The sequence below is a fragment of the Schistocerca nitens genome, chromosome 5 (genome assembly GCF_023898315.1).
Source record: "Schistocerca nitens isolate TAMUIC-IGC-003100 chromosome 5, iqSchNite1.1, whole genome shotgun sequence".
Taxonomy (NCBI): Eukaryota; Metazoa; Arthropoda; class Insecta; order Orthoptera; family Acrididae; genus Schistocerca; species Schistocerca nitens.
Window position 1 is genome coordinate 52840376 of NC_064618.1, and position 12367 is coordinate 52852742.

The following is a 12367-nucleotide window of genomic DNA, read 5'->3' on the forward strand; positions in this document are numbered from 1 at the left end:
GGGTGAATGGAGTTTAGATGTGTAAGGAAGTCAAGGAGTTTATCCAAACCATGTGGCCAGATGACGAACGTGTCGTCCACGTAACGTAAAAAGCAAGTAGGTTTCCATTCGGATGATGACAGGGCTTCTTTGGCTCCTTTGGCTCTGAGCACTATGGGACTCAACTGCTGAGGTCATTAGTCCCCTAGAACTTAGAACTAGTTAAACCTAACTAACCTAAGGACATCACAAACGTCCATGCCCGAGGCAGGATTCGAACCTGCGACCGTAGCGGTTTTGCGGTTCCAGACTGCAGCGCCTTTAACCGCACGGCCACTTCGGCCGGCGACAGGGCTTCCTCCTCGCAGTTCTCCATGTACAAATTCGCTACCACCGGTGAGAGTGGGCTACCCATGGCGACTCCCTCCGTTTGTTCGTAGTATTCCCCATTAAAAAGAAAATACGTGAAAGTCAAGACATGCCTATAAAGTTCAGTGGTCTTCTCGTCAAACTTCTGACTAATCAATTCTAGTGACTCTCGCAGGGGTACCCTCGCAAGCAAGGAAACGACGTCAAAACTCACCGTGATATCTGATTCATCCAACCTGAAGCTATCAAGGCGTTTAGCAAAATCCACGGAATTACGGATGTGTTGAGGGCATTTACCCACATAAGGACTTAATATTCCCGTCAGGTATTTGGCCAACAAATATGTAGGTGCCCTGATGTTGCTGACAATGGGGCGTAATGGTACCCCCTCTTTGTGAACCTTCGGGAGTCCATATAGTCTAGGCGGTACCGGACCTTGGGGTTACAATTTCTATGCGTCACCCTCCGATAAATCTGCGTCCTTGAGAAGCGCCCTCGTCTTGTTCTCCACCTTCTTTGTAGGGTCAACGCTGATCTTCCGGTAGAAATCGTCATTTAGCAGGCTCTCCATCTTATCTGTGTAGTCCTTATGGGAGACTGATGAATCCGAGCATGTCGGCGGTCGCTGAACATTGTCGGAAAATCACGTTATGGAGTATGAACGCACGAGGATTCTGGTACAGTCTAGATACTGGGATAGCGTTGTTAGAGAGGCCATCGATAATCGCACCATTGACGACTTCATAAAGCGTGACTGTGGCTATAATCTTAGCAAGGCTTGGGAACCAACGATTGGGTTAATCAAGAGTAAATCGAGCAAACGTATAGTTCTGACGACCACGACGGACAGAGCCATCACTCCGACGTCATCTCAGACGCCGTCGCAATCTGTTCCACCACGCGACCGTGGCGAGGGGCGCGGACGGCGGAGGGAGCTTGCCGCGGGCGGAGCGTATTTAAATCGGCCGCCGCCGCGACCGAACCCAGTTCCCTATGAGCAGCCATATTGTACGGATCTCCGTGCTGGCTCGTTCACAGGAGCTCAGTCCGTCAGTTCACCTGATGATGGCGACATGTATGATCGCCGAAATATTGTGCCCGTTGGACGCTGTAGACCGGCAGTACACCCGTGGATATTTTGAACATCAACGTTATTTTTACGAATACGCATATAGGATTTTGTTTCGTGGCAACGGCCTTGGTGCAGTGGATACACCGGTTCCCGTGAGATCACCGAAGTTAAGCGCTGTCGGGCGTGGTCGGAACTTGGATGGGTGACCATCCAGGCCGCCATGCGCTGTTGCCATTTTTCGGGGTGCACTCAGCCTCGTGATGGCAATTGTGGAACTACTCGAGCGAATAGCAGAGGCTTCGGTCAAGAATAGCATCATAACGACCGGGAGAGCGGTGTGTTTACCCCATGCCCCTCCTATCCGCATCCTCCACTGAGGATGACACGGCAGTCGGATGGTCCCGGTAGGCCACTCGTGGCCTGCAGAAGGAGTGCTTCTTATTTTGTTTCGTAATCACGACAGGAATATAAATCACAGGAGAAGTCGTAAGGCACGTAATAAGATGGCGCTATGAATGAAAGAATACCTGTGCAGCGCCTCTGAGCTGTGAGAGCAGGTAGCGTGAAGCAACCGCCAGCACTGGAGTGACGTAGCAGCCGCCGCCGCCGCTAGCACAACGGGGCCGAGTTGCGTGGCTCAGGTGCGAGTCGTTCGTTTCCCCAGCAGCGACAGAGGGGCGCCACGGATCGATATCGGTGGGGCGGCCACGGTCTGAAGCGAGAAAGTTCGGCAGCCAGCTCAAAGCGCAGTCACTCACTTACCTCGTTTAGTTGTTAGGCACTCTGAAAGCAGAGCAGCAGCCGCAGCTGTGAAATCTGGCGTCCAGTCGCATTGCCACGGCTGTGCCACGTTCTCTGGTTGATCGATTCACGACTTTACTACATTTTCCGGATACCGTTCTCTACCCTTTTCCGTACACTATGTAACAACTACAACGGCTTCTGATACCAAATGTAACAGTTGTGTTACTAAATGTGACACTTCTGTCACTAAATGTAACTGGGTTTTCTCGTTTGACGCAAGTCAATTGTCAGGATGAGCATTCTAAAGCATTCTGTCAGGGTGAAAATATTAAATAACTTTTCTCTCTTATCAACATGTGGGCAGGGTGGGTTCTTTCTTGGCTCGGGTATGAGGTCGAATGAAACATCATTTTTACATAAGATAACTTTTATTAAAGATTTGTACAACTGTATCTTACGGAATATTCTGGTTCAGAGAGCGGCAGCTGTGTCGTTTGTGAAGTCTTCTGCTGCGGCAGCGGCAGCGGCGGCGGCGGCGGCGGCGGCGGCGTCTGATTACGCGTAGCGGTGTGTATCTCGTGTCGCCCTCTCGCCCAGCTGACGGGAGACGCGCAGCGCGAGGTGGCCGGTTTAATTATTGCGAGCGAAGTCGTGCATCGGATGATACTTTGGGTGTGGCGTCCCAGTGTTTCTCTTCTCTATGCTGCCGCGTGTGTTGTGCGTCGACCAGCGGAGCGGCGCGGTGGGGGAAGGCCAGTGTCCCGGACTCGAACCACGGACTCCCGCTTGCCAGTCTTCGGCTGTCAGGTCTTCATCCCAGCTCACAGGTGACTACTGATGTGAGGCCGTCTCCTTCCCGTCCTCACGAGTCACCCGGGTATGTAAAAACCCGACTTCAAATACCTTTTAACTTCTGTCTTCTGGCGCCGCGGCTGCTGCCTGCTATTCCATTACAGCGGCGGACTTGGTTCGTCTGTGCATGATGCAGACTCTTCTTACATGACGGTCTTCAGCACCGAAACTGACTGAAAACTACTGCTACGCTTCTTCTTCGTCTCTCGTCTCCGTCTCCGTCTTCGACTCCGTTTTCGTCTGTCTTCATCTGAATCTGTCTGGCCCACTGCGTCTCGCGTATTTATTCACTTCAGTTTACTGGAGGTGAACGACTTTACGGTCATTGCCTCTTCTGTCACGTGGAGAAGCTCCTCGAAGAATCTTCTTAACGTCGGTCATTGGCTCTTGGAATGTAGGCGAGGGCTTTTGATCCCATGTGACGACTGAGAAACACGTGAGCCGGTCATTGCCTCTTCTGTCACGTTGAAAAGCTTCTCGAAGAATCTTCTTAACGTCGGTCATTGGCTCTTGAGATGTAGGCGAGGGCCTTTGCTCACATACGACAACTGAGAAACACGTGAGCCGGTCGGGCGATGCCCTGACGGCTGAATCGACAGCGCCCGCTTATGTGGAAGTTGCTGACTTCATGTTCATTGTTTCTTCTGTTCTGCTGTTCGGCCCGCTGTTTGCGAGTATGTAACTCTCTAAACTAAACCAAGTTTTCCATTTGTATTCTAATTTCTACTTCACTTTGATTTCACTAATTTATGTACTTAAGTAGCACTCAACAACTATAACAGCAATATGGAATAACATTTAGCGTACAATCGACGAAGAGGTCATTTGCGATGGGACACAGCCTTTGATTGGGCGTAGACTGGAAGGAAGTCAGTTGTATCTTCGGAAAGGATCGTTGTCGGCGTTCGTTTCAATGGTTTATATCTACATCTAGATCATTCTCCTTAAGTGGTGTGTACCGGAGGGTACTCCTGGTAGCACTAACTGATCCTCCTTCACGGTTCCCCTCGGGAATGGCGCGTGGGATGAATGATTGTCGGTAGGCCTCTGTGTTTCTCGTCGAGGCCAATACTCTATAAATATATGGGCGGAAGTAATACGTCCGACTCTTCCACGCTCTCTCGAAATTTTAATAGCAAATCGCTTCGTGACGCGTAAGGTCCTTCTTGTAACGTCCGTCAATGGAGTTTATTGAGCATCTAGGTTACACTTTAGGGCCGGCTATACGATCCCATGATGCATCTCCTCTGTCTGTTCTATCAGTTCTACATGGTAAATATCCCATATTGATAAACAATACTCCACAATCGGTCGAACAAGCGCCAGATAAGCTACTTCCTTTGTAGATGAGTTCCATTTCCTTGAGATTTGACTTACGAATCTCAGTCTGCCATCTCCTTTTCCTACTATTTCGATTACGAGGTCGTTCCACTTAAGGTCGCTGTGGATGGTTACTTGTAGACATTTTACGAAAGATACTGTTTCCAGCCATTTCTCATCAATAGTGTAGTTGTACAGATGTGGATTCCTTTTCATATGCAAACGCAGTATGTTACAGTTATTTATGTACATTCAGGGTCAACTGCCAGGGCCTACATCATTCACCAATCTTCGCCGAGGGTACTCAAGGCCTTGCTGCAACAGCGTTCCTGAGCGCTGGAGCCTCAGAAATTTAGGGAAGGCTACATGTTACCAATGATCCAAGCGTTTAAAGATTGTGTTGCTCACTCGTCGCAATATCTTGGTCAATAAATGTTACGACGATAGCACTATAGTACGACCACAGTTGTATCCACTCTGCCTCCCGTCCCCCAGGCCAAGTTAAACGTTCTCCTGTCGTCATAGCATCATCTCACAGAATCTCTGGTTGATCTTCCATTTTGTCGTTAATTACAACATCGTGTCTGATTTTTCTCCCTTTGACCGACCAGTGAAGGTCAGTCCAGTAAGTTGTGTAAGACTGAACATGTGAAGCACTTTTTGCCATTCATTTCAATGCTATAATACTGATTAATTTACTTTATTGTACTTCTGTCTGCGTCTTTTATTTAATAAAGTGTATATGAAAACAGGTCAGTATCTCTAGACGTGTATACTTGACATCAAATCATTTCAAAAATCTTTCTCTATATATATGAAAATATTTGATACTCATGGCATAAAAATGATACATTATATATATATATATATATATATATATATATATATATATATATATATATATATATATATATATATCTGTGTGTGTGTGTGTGTGTGTGTGTGTGTGTGTGTGTGTGTGTGTGTGTACAGAAATTCCTCGAAGTGAGCGCCTGTTACTTCCATGCATCCCCCAAGCCTGCGTTCTATGCTTTGCCGTATGTTGTGAAAACACCTGGTGTGTTCCGTGTTCAGTCAAACCGATTTCTGATACGCTCCCTCAGAACATCGACATAGGGTGATGGAGTCGTATACATCATGGGTTTTAAATGTCCCGATAGGAAAAAAATCTATTACATTCAAATCTGATCAGGTAAACGAAGCAACTTAAGACTGAGAAACTGCGGATACGTCTGTCCAGGAAGAACATGCTTAAAGATGTAGGGGTTAATGAGATGATCATGAATGATTCAATTCCACACGTTGAGGCTGAACGTCTCTTGATGTCTTTCCCATCGCGCATCATGTGGATTTTCACAATCCCACATGTGACAGTTATCGTAACAGAATAACCCGAGAAAATCCAGTCTCGTTACGGATTAAGATATATTCTAAGAACTGCAGAAACAGAGCACACTGCCATAACAAGCATGAATAAAGCTATTCTTGACTGTAATTCTGCCTTACTGAATCGTTGCACCCGATAGAGATGCTAGGGGTAGAGAAGATTTTCGTGTAGAATTTTCTAGATGAACATGCGACTAACGTCTTCCCCATTCGCTGTTCTCCTTGTAGTAGTTGATGGTGTTCCATCCACAGTACGAAGAACCGTTCCTCAAGCTCATTCGTACGTACATCGAGTGCTCTTCAACTATCTGAAACTCTCGTCTCATATGATACTGTCCCCCACAAGCGTTGGTGGAGTCCCTTAAATATCGTTGCGCAACTTAACTGACTCCAGGATAACATTCAGCATGGAGTTGACGTGCTGTGTCTGCATCTCCATTTGCTGAACAGTATATATATTGCATATCGATTATTTCTGACACTTAATCCATCGTTGTGACGTTTTATGATGGAAGTAACTCTATATTAGAATAAAGGACCATCAGAAAAGACAAAACAGACGCCACGAAAAACTGTAAACAAGAAAGTGAAAAATTGCGCATATGAGGTAAATTACACAACCAGCGGTCCGTCCCTACAGAGAATTCCTTTCATACCTTCTTATCGAAGACTTTTCGGACCCATGTTCATATGGACTTTTTGTAGTGTTTTGATATTAAGAAGAAATCCGTAGAGTTTCTGACACATATTATTATATACTGACCAGCCAGAACATTATGACCTACTTCCGATGTAAGTCCATGCAGGTGATGGCAGCGACACCAGGCGATGAAGGGCTGCTAGTCAGACACACACGAGATGCATGCAGTATCAGTGAGCCGTGCTATCCGTGTGTAGAATAGGAAAGGCGCACGGTGTATCTGACCGAGGGCTGATGGTGATGGCTGAGAGGCACGGCACGAGCATTACGTAAACTGCACGACTTGGGTGTTGGAGGGCTAGTGTGGTTAGTGTCTGGAACACGTGGCGAAAGCAAGATGAAACCACGTCCAGACGTCGTGGGGTCGGGCGGCCATCCCTCATTACAGATGTCGGACGTCGTAGGTTGGTCGGACTGGTAAAACAGGACAGGCGGCGAACTGTGGCGGAACTAATACCAGACTTTAATGCTGGGCAGAATACAAGTGTGTCTGAACACACAGTGCACTGAATACATCTAACGATGGGTCTCCGCAGCCGACGACTCATGCATGTGCCAATGTTAACACCTCGACATCGGCAAATACGACTGAAACTGGCAGAGCGTTGCATTATCTGATGAATTCCGATACTTACTCACCATGCTGATGGGGGGCAGCGAATCCGTCGTCTTCCGGGTAACAGCTATTTGACACCTGTACTGCCGGACGGAGACAAGCCGGCGGCGACTCGGTTATGCTCTGGGGAACTTTTACGTGAGGGTCCATGGGTCCAGTGGAGCTCGAGCAAGGCACCGCGACGGCCAAGGAGTATCGTACACGGGTTGCAGAACACGTACATCCCTTCATGACGATCAGGGTTTCCCGACTGTAGCGGCATTTTTCAGCAAGATAATGCGCCATGTCACAATCCAAGAGTGTGATGGGGTGGATCTAGGAATACAGTGGCGAGTCCCAATTGATTAGCTGGCCCTCCAACTCGCCAGATCTGAACCCGGTCGAATACATCTAGAACGTGATGGAACGTGGCATCAGAGGTAATGTCCCCCTGCCCGGAATTTACGGGATGCCAACTACGTCCAGCGACCTACCAAGGCGTCATTGCTTCCATGCCGTGACGCGTCACCCCTATTATCCGTGTCGAAGTTCAACATACCGCCTCTTAGGTAGGTGGTCATAATGTTCTGGCTGACCAGTGTACACCCAGTTCATTTCGCACTACCTGCAACTCTTATTGACGTGTTTTTGTAGTCTTTCCACCTGTCCTCAATTTCAGTTGGTCCTGAAGTCAGTGAATAAGAGGTGAACTACGTGTTGGAAGCACGACAGGAAGCTGATGTCGGGTTATGGGCAGGACAGGAGGCGTGTGCTCATTGTAGGAAGAACAATGAGGACAAGGGGTGGGCTATAACCATAAAATTTTCTAGTTTACAAGCTGCGTCACTTCGAATAAAACACTCGAGCTTTCGATAGCTGACTGTGCTATCGTCGCCAGGAGTTAAAATCAGTGACCCCCGGGGCTGACAGAATGTTGTTGTTGTTGTGGTCTTCAGTCCTGAGACTGGTTTGATGCAGCTCTCCATGCTACTCTATCCTGTGCAAGCTTCTTCATCTCCCAGTACCTACTGCAACCTACATCCTTCTGAATCTGCTTAGTGTATTGATCTCTTGGTCTCCCTCTACGATTTTTACCCTCCACGCTGCCCTCCAATGCTAAATTCGTGATCCCTTGATGCCTCAAAACTATGTCCTACCAACCGATCCCTTCTTCTAGTCAAGTTGTGCCACAAACTTCTCTTCTCCCCAATCCTATTCAATACCTCCTCATTAGTTACGTGATCTACCCACCTTATCTAATCATACTGTAAAGCTGCATGGCCTCGGGAAAAATTACGGCTGTAGTTTCCCCTTGCTTTCAGCCGTTCGCAGTACCAGCACAGCAAGGCCGTTTTGGTTAATGTTACAAGGCCCGATCAGTCAATCATCCAGACTGTTGCCGCTGCAACTACTGAAAAGGCTGCTGCCCCTCTTCAGGAACCACATGTATGTCTGGCCTCTCAACAGATACCCCTCCGTTGTGGTTGCACCTACGGTACGGCCATCTGTATCGCTGAGGCACGCAAGCCTCCCCACCAACGGCAAGGTCCATGGTTCATGGGGGAAGGCTGACAGAATATTCCACTTAAATAGTTGCGTTTCAAACTTTCACGAGAGTGATGCATGCGCGGAAGGCAGCCCATAACAGCCCCGAACACCAGCAGGACCGAGTTGAGCCACGACCCGTGCGAAGCAGACACCATATTTGATACTGGCATTCTCGCCTCCCTAAAAGTGTCACGCATCCGTATTTTCTTTCACTCGGTACCTAAAACCCTCTCACATTTCCTACTAAGGGTGTACCACTGGTCTCTGTTAAAACTAATGCTGTTTATTCCAATTTCGGCCGCCTTCTTTATAACACATCCCAACATGGTAATGCGTGTGACAAGACTCTCGTCTTTTGAAACTCTATTTTATGTCTGTTTTCTAGGCAATGTTCACCCAAGAAGGACTTGTCAGGTTCACTTCGATTCATATTTCGTGAGTGCCCAGCACAACGCTCAGCAGCAGTGCGATTAGTTTGTCCTATATAAATGCTACTGCATTCGCAGAGGTCACCATACACGCCAGGAGGTTGATGACCTACATTGTCTCTAACGCATCGTAAAACATCTCGTATCTTGAAGGTGTGCCTATCCCGCAAGTTATTACCCTGCAGTATGGAACGGACGCGGCCGACCTGGCATATTCCGCCAATTCACGAGCTGTCTTTCATAAGTGACTTCGTCGTTCAGTGCACAGGACAGCTACGTATACTGAGGGATACGTGAAAACCAATAGCTTTCACCTTCTCGTACAGAAGAAAGCGCTCCTGGAAACAATACAGTAGAGCGCAAATATTATTTCTGACGACTGCCGCGTACGCTGATAAGCCAAGACATTATGACCACTGCCCACTGCGGCAGTGGATATCGCCTGGTGGCGTTGCGATCACGTGACGCGGTAACTTAAGTATGTAAGCGCAACAGACAAGGACGGAGTCTCTCTTTTCCTGTAACCAGTTTCCCTGAACAAGTGTCTCAAACGCTGATGAGCCAAAACATTATGACCTCTCTCTCAAAGCTGTTATGTCCATCATTCGATCGAAATACGTCACTGAATCTGGATATCAGGAATCAGACAGTTTTTTTGGTGGGTTTGTGGAGGTATGTGGCATTAGATGTCCACGCGTATGTCATCCAGTTCGCGTAAATAACAGGCCACTGATGTGCGTACTAGATGGTGGCGCCCGATACCGACCCAGATGGGTTCCACAGGATTTACATCAGGCCAATTTCGTCGCCGAGACATCAACACGAGTTCCCTCCTCAAGCCGCTGTAGAACCGTCCTGGCTCCGAGACACGGACAATTATAATGCTGAAAAGTGACATCGCCGTCGAGTAAGACATCAAGCAGGTGGTCCGCAGCCGTCAGCGTGTCGTCGATTACTACGACAGGTCCCATGCAAGCGCAGGAGACTGCCTTCCATAGGATAATACTGCTGCCACCAGCCTGCGTCGGTGACGCGCTGCTCATTTCGACCCGCCGCTCACATCGACGGCGGCTTTTGTGGGAACGAATATCTACCAAGTGTAGCAAACATGTGATTCACCCGAAGAGCCAACACGTCTCCGCTGATCGATGGTCGAGTCCCTATAGCTCCGTACCCACTGAAATCATAACTGACGACGTCGTTGGATCAACATGCTCCATGTCCAACAATGCACGACGAACGGTGTGCTCCGAAACCCTTGTGCGGTCACCAGCACTGTGCTCTCTTGGCCAGCATGACACAGATGATCATCTATCCTACTTTACAGAACAGTCAAGCCTCCGAGCCCTACGTTCTGTGAAGAGTCGTCGATGTCCGACCATTTAGCGCCTAGCAGTAGTTTCACTGTCCTTCTACCTCTTTCCGTAGATGGTCACAGCAGTAGCACCTGAAAATTCCATTAGCTTCGCCGTTGTCGAGATACTCGTTCACGGCTCTGCGTAACATTAAACTGCCCTTTGTCAAGGTCGCTTACCTCAATGGATATGGCCGTTAGCAGCCTTTATCTTCGCGAGGGTGATCCTCCGTCCGTGTCTACTGCGCTTACATACTTTTGTTACCGTGTCACGTGCCCACAACGCCACCAGGCGGTTTCGACCGTCGCGGTGGGCAGTGGTCATAAAGTTTTGACTTATCAGTGTAGAAGACCGTTGTCAGAAACACTATTTGCCATGTGTTGTATTGCTTTCAGGAACCCTTTCTTCCGTCCGAGGTGCTGAAACCTATTGGTGTTCAGGTATCGGTCAGTATGTGTAGATTTGCTGTACACCGAACGAGGAAGCCGGCCTCTGGTCTGCCACTCAAGTACTGAAAGTTGATTTCTCTCCATCTCGATAATACATTTGATGTTGGGATGGACCAATTTCGTATGGTCGAAGAGGTGCTCTATGCATATTAGGAAGGTGTCGCCGAGTTCAGAACTTGCTCCTGAAACTGTCCCATGAAGAGCATCCCGGCCGCTAGAAGTACTGGGGATCGTTGCTGTACGGGGAGTTCATTTCCATTTCCATAGTCCAGATCAGGCGGAGAGTGTGGGCCAAAAGACACGTGCTTTCTTGTTAGTCTACTGACTGGTTTGATGCGGCCCGCCACGAATTCCTTTCCTGTGCTAACCTCTTCATCTCAGAGTAGCACTTGCAACCTACGTCCTCAATTATTTGCTTGACGTATTCCAATCTCTGTCTTCCTCTACAGTTTTTGCACTCTACAGCTCCCTCTAGTACCATGGAAGTCATTCCCTCATGTCTTAGCAGATGTCCTATCATCCTGAACCTGTCCCTTCTCCTTATCAGTGTTTTCCACATATTCCTTTCCTCTCCGATTCTGCGTAGAACCTCCTCATTCCTTACCTTATCAGTCCACCTAATTTTCAACATTCGTCTATAGCACCACATCTCAAATGCTTCGATTCTCTTCTGTTCCGGTTTTCCCACAGTCCATGTTTCACTACCATACAATGCTGTACTCCAGACGTACATCCTCAGAAATTTCTTCCTCAAATTAAGGCCGGTATTTGATATTAGTAGACTTCTCTTGGCCAGAAATGCCTTTTTTTGCCATAGCGAGTCTGCTTTTGATGTCCTCCTTGCTCCGTCCGTCATTGGTTATTTTACTGCCTAGGTAGCAGAATTCCTTAACTACATCTACTTCATCACCATCAATCCTGATGTTAAGTTTCTCGCTGTTCTCATTTCTGCTACTAGTCATTTTCGTCTTTCTCCGATTTACTCTCAAACCATACTGTGTACTCATTAGACTGTTCATTCCGTTCAGCAGATCATTTAATTCTTCTTCACTTTCACTCAGGATAGCAATGTCATCAGCGAATCGTATCATTGATATCCTTTCACCTTGTATTTTAATTCCACTCCTGAACCTTTCTTTAATTTAAATCATTGCTTCCTCGATGTACAGATTGAAGAGTAGGGGCGAAAGCCTACAGCCTTTTCTTACACCCTTCTTAATACGAGCATTTCGTTCTTGATCGTCCACTCTTATTATTCCCTCTTGGTTGTTGTACATATTGTATATGACCCGTCTCTCCCTGTAGCTTACCCCTACTTTTTTCAGAATCTCGAACAGCTTGCACCATTTTATATTGTCGAACGCTTTTTCCAGGTCGACAAATCCTATGAAAGTGTCCTGATTTTTCTTTAGCCTTGCTTCCATTATTAGCCGTAACGTCAGAATTGCCTCTCTGGTCCCTTTACTTTTCCTAAAGCCAAACTGATCGTCACCTAGCGCATTCTCAATTTTCTTTTCCATTCTTCTGTATATTATTCTTATAAGCAGCTTCGATGCATGAGCTGTTAAGC

At 47.5% G+C, this 12367-nt stretch overlaps 1 pseudogene; it reads left to right on the top strand.

Moving 5' to 3' along the window:
• Positions 1-1536: 1536 nt before the first annotated feature.
• Positions 1537-1654, top strand: LOC126261528 (5S ribosomal RNA; annotated as a pseudogene).
• The last annotated feature ends 10713 nt before the right edge of the window (positions 1655-12367 follow it).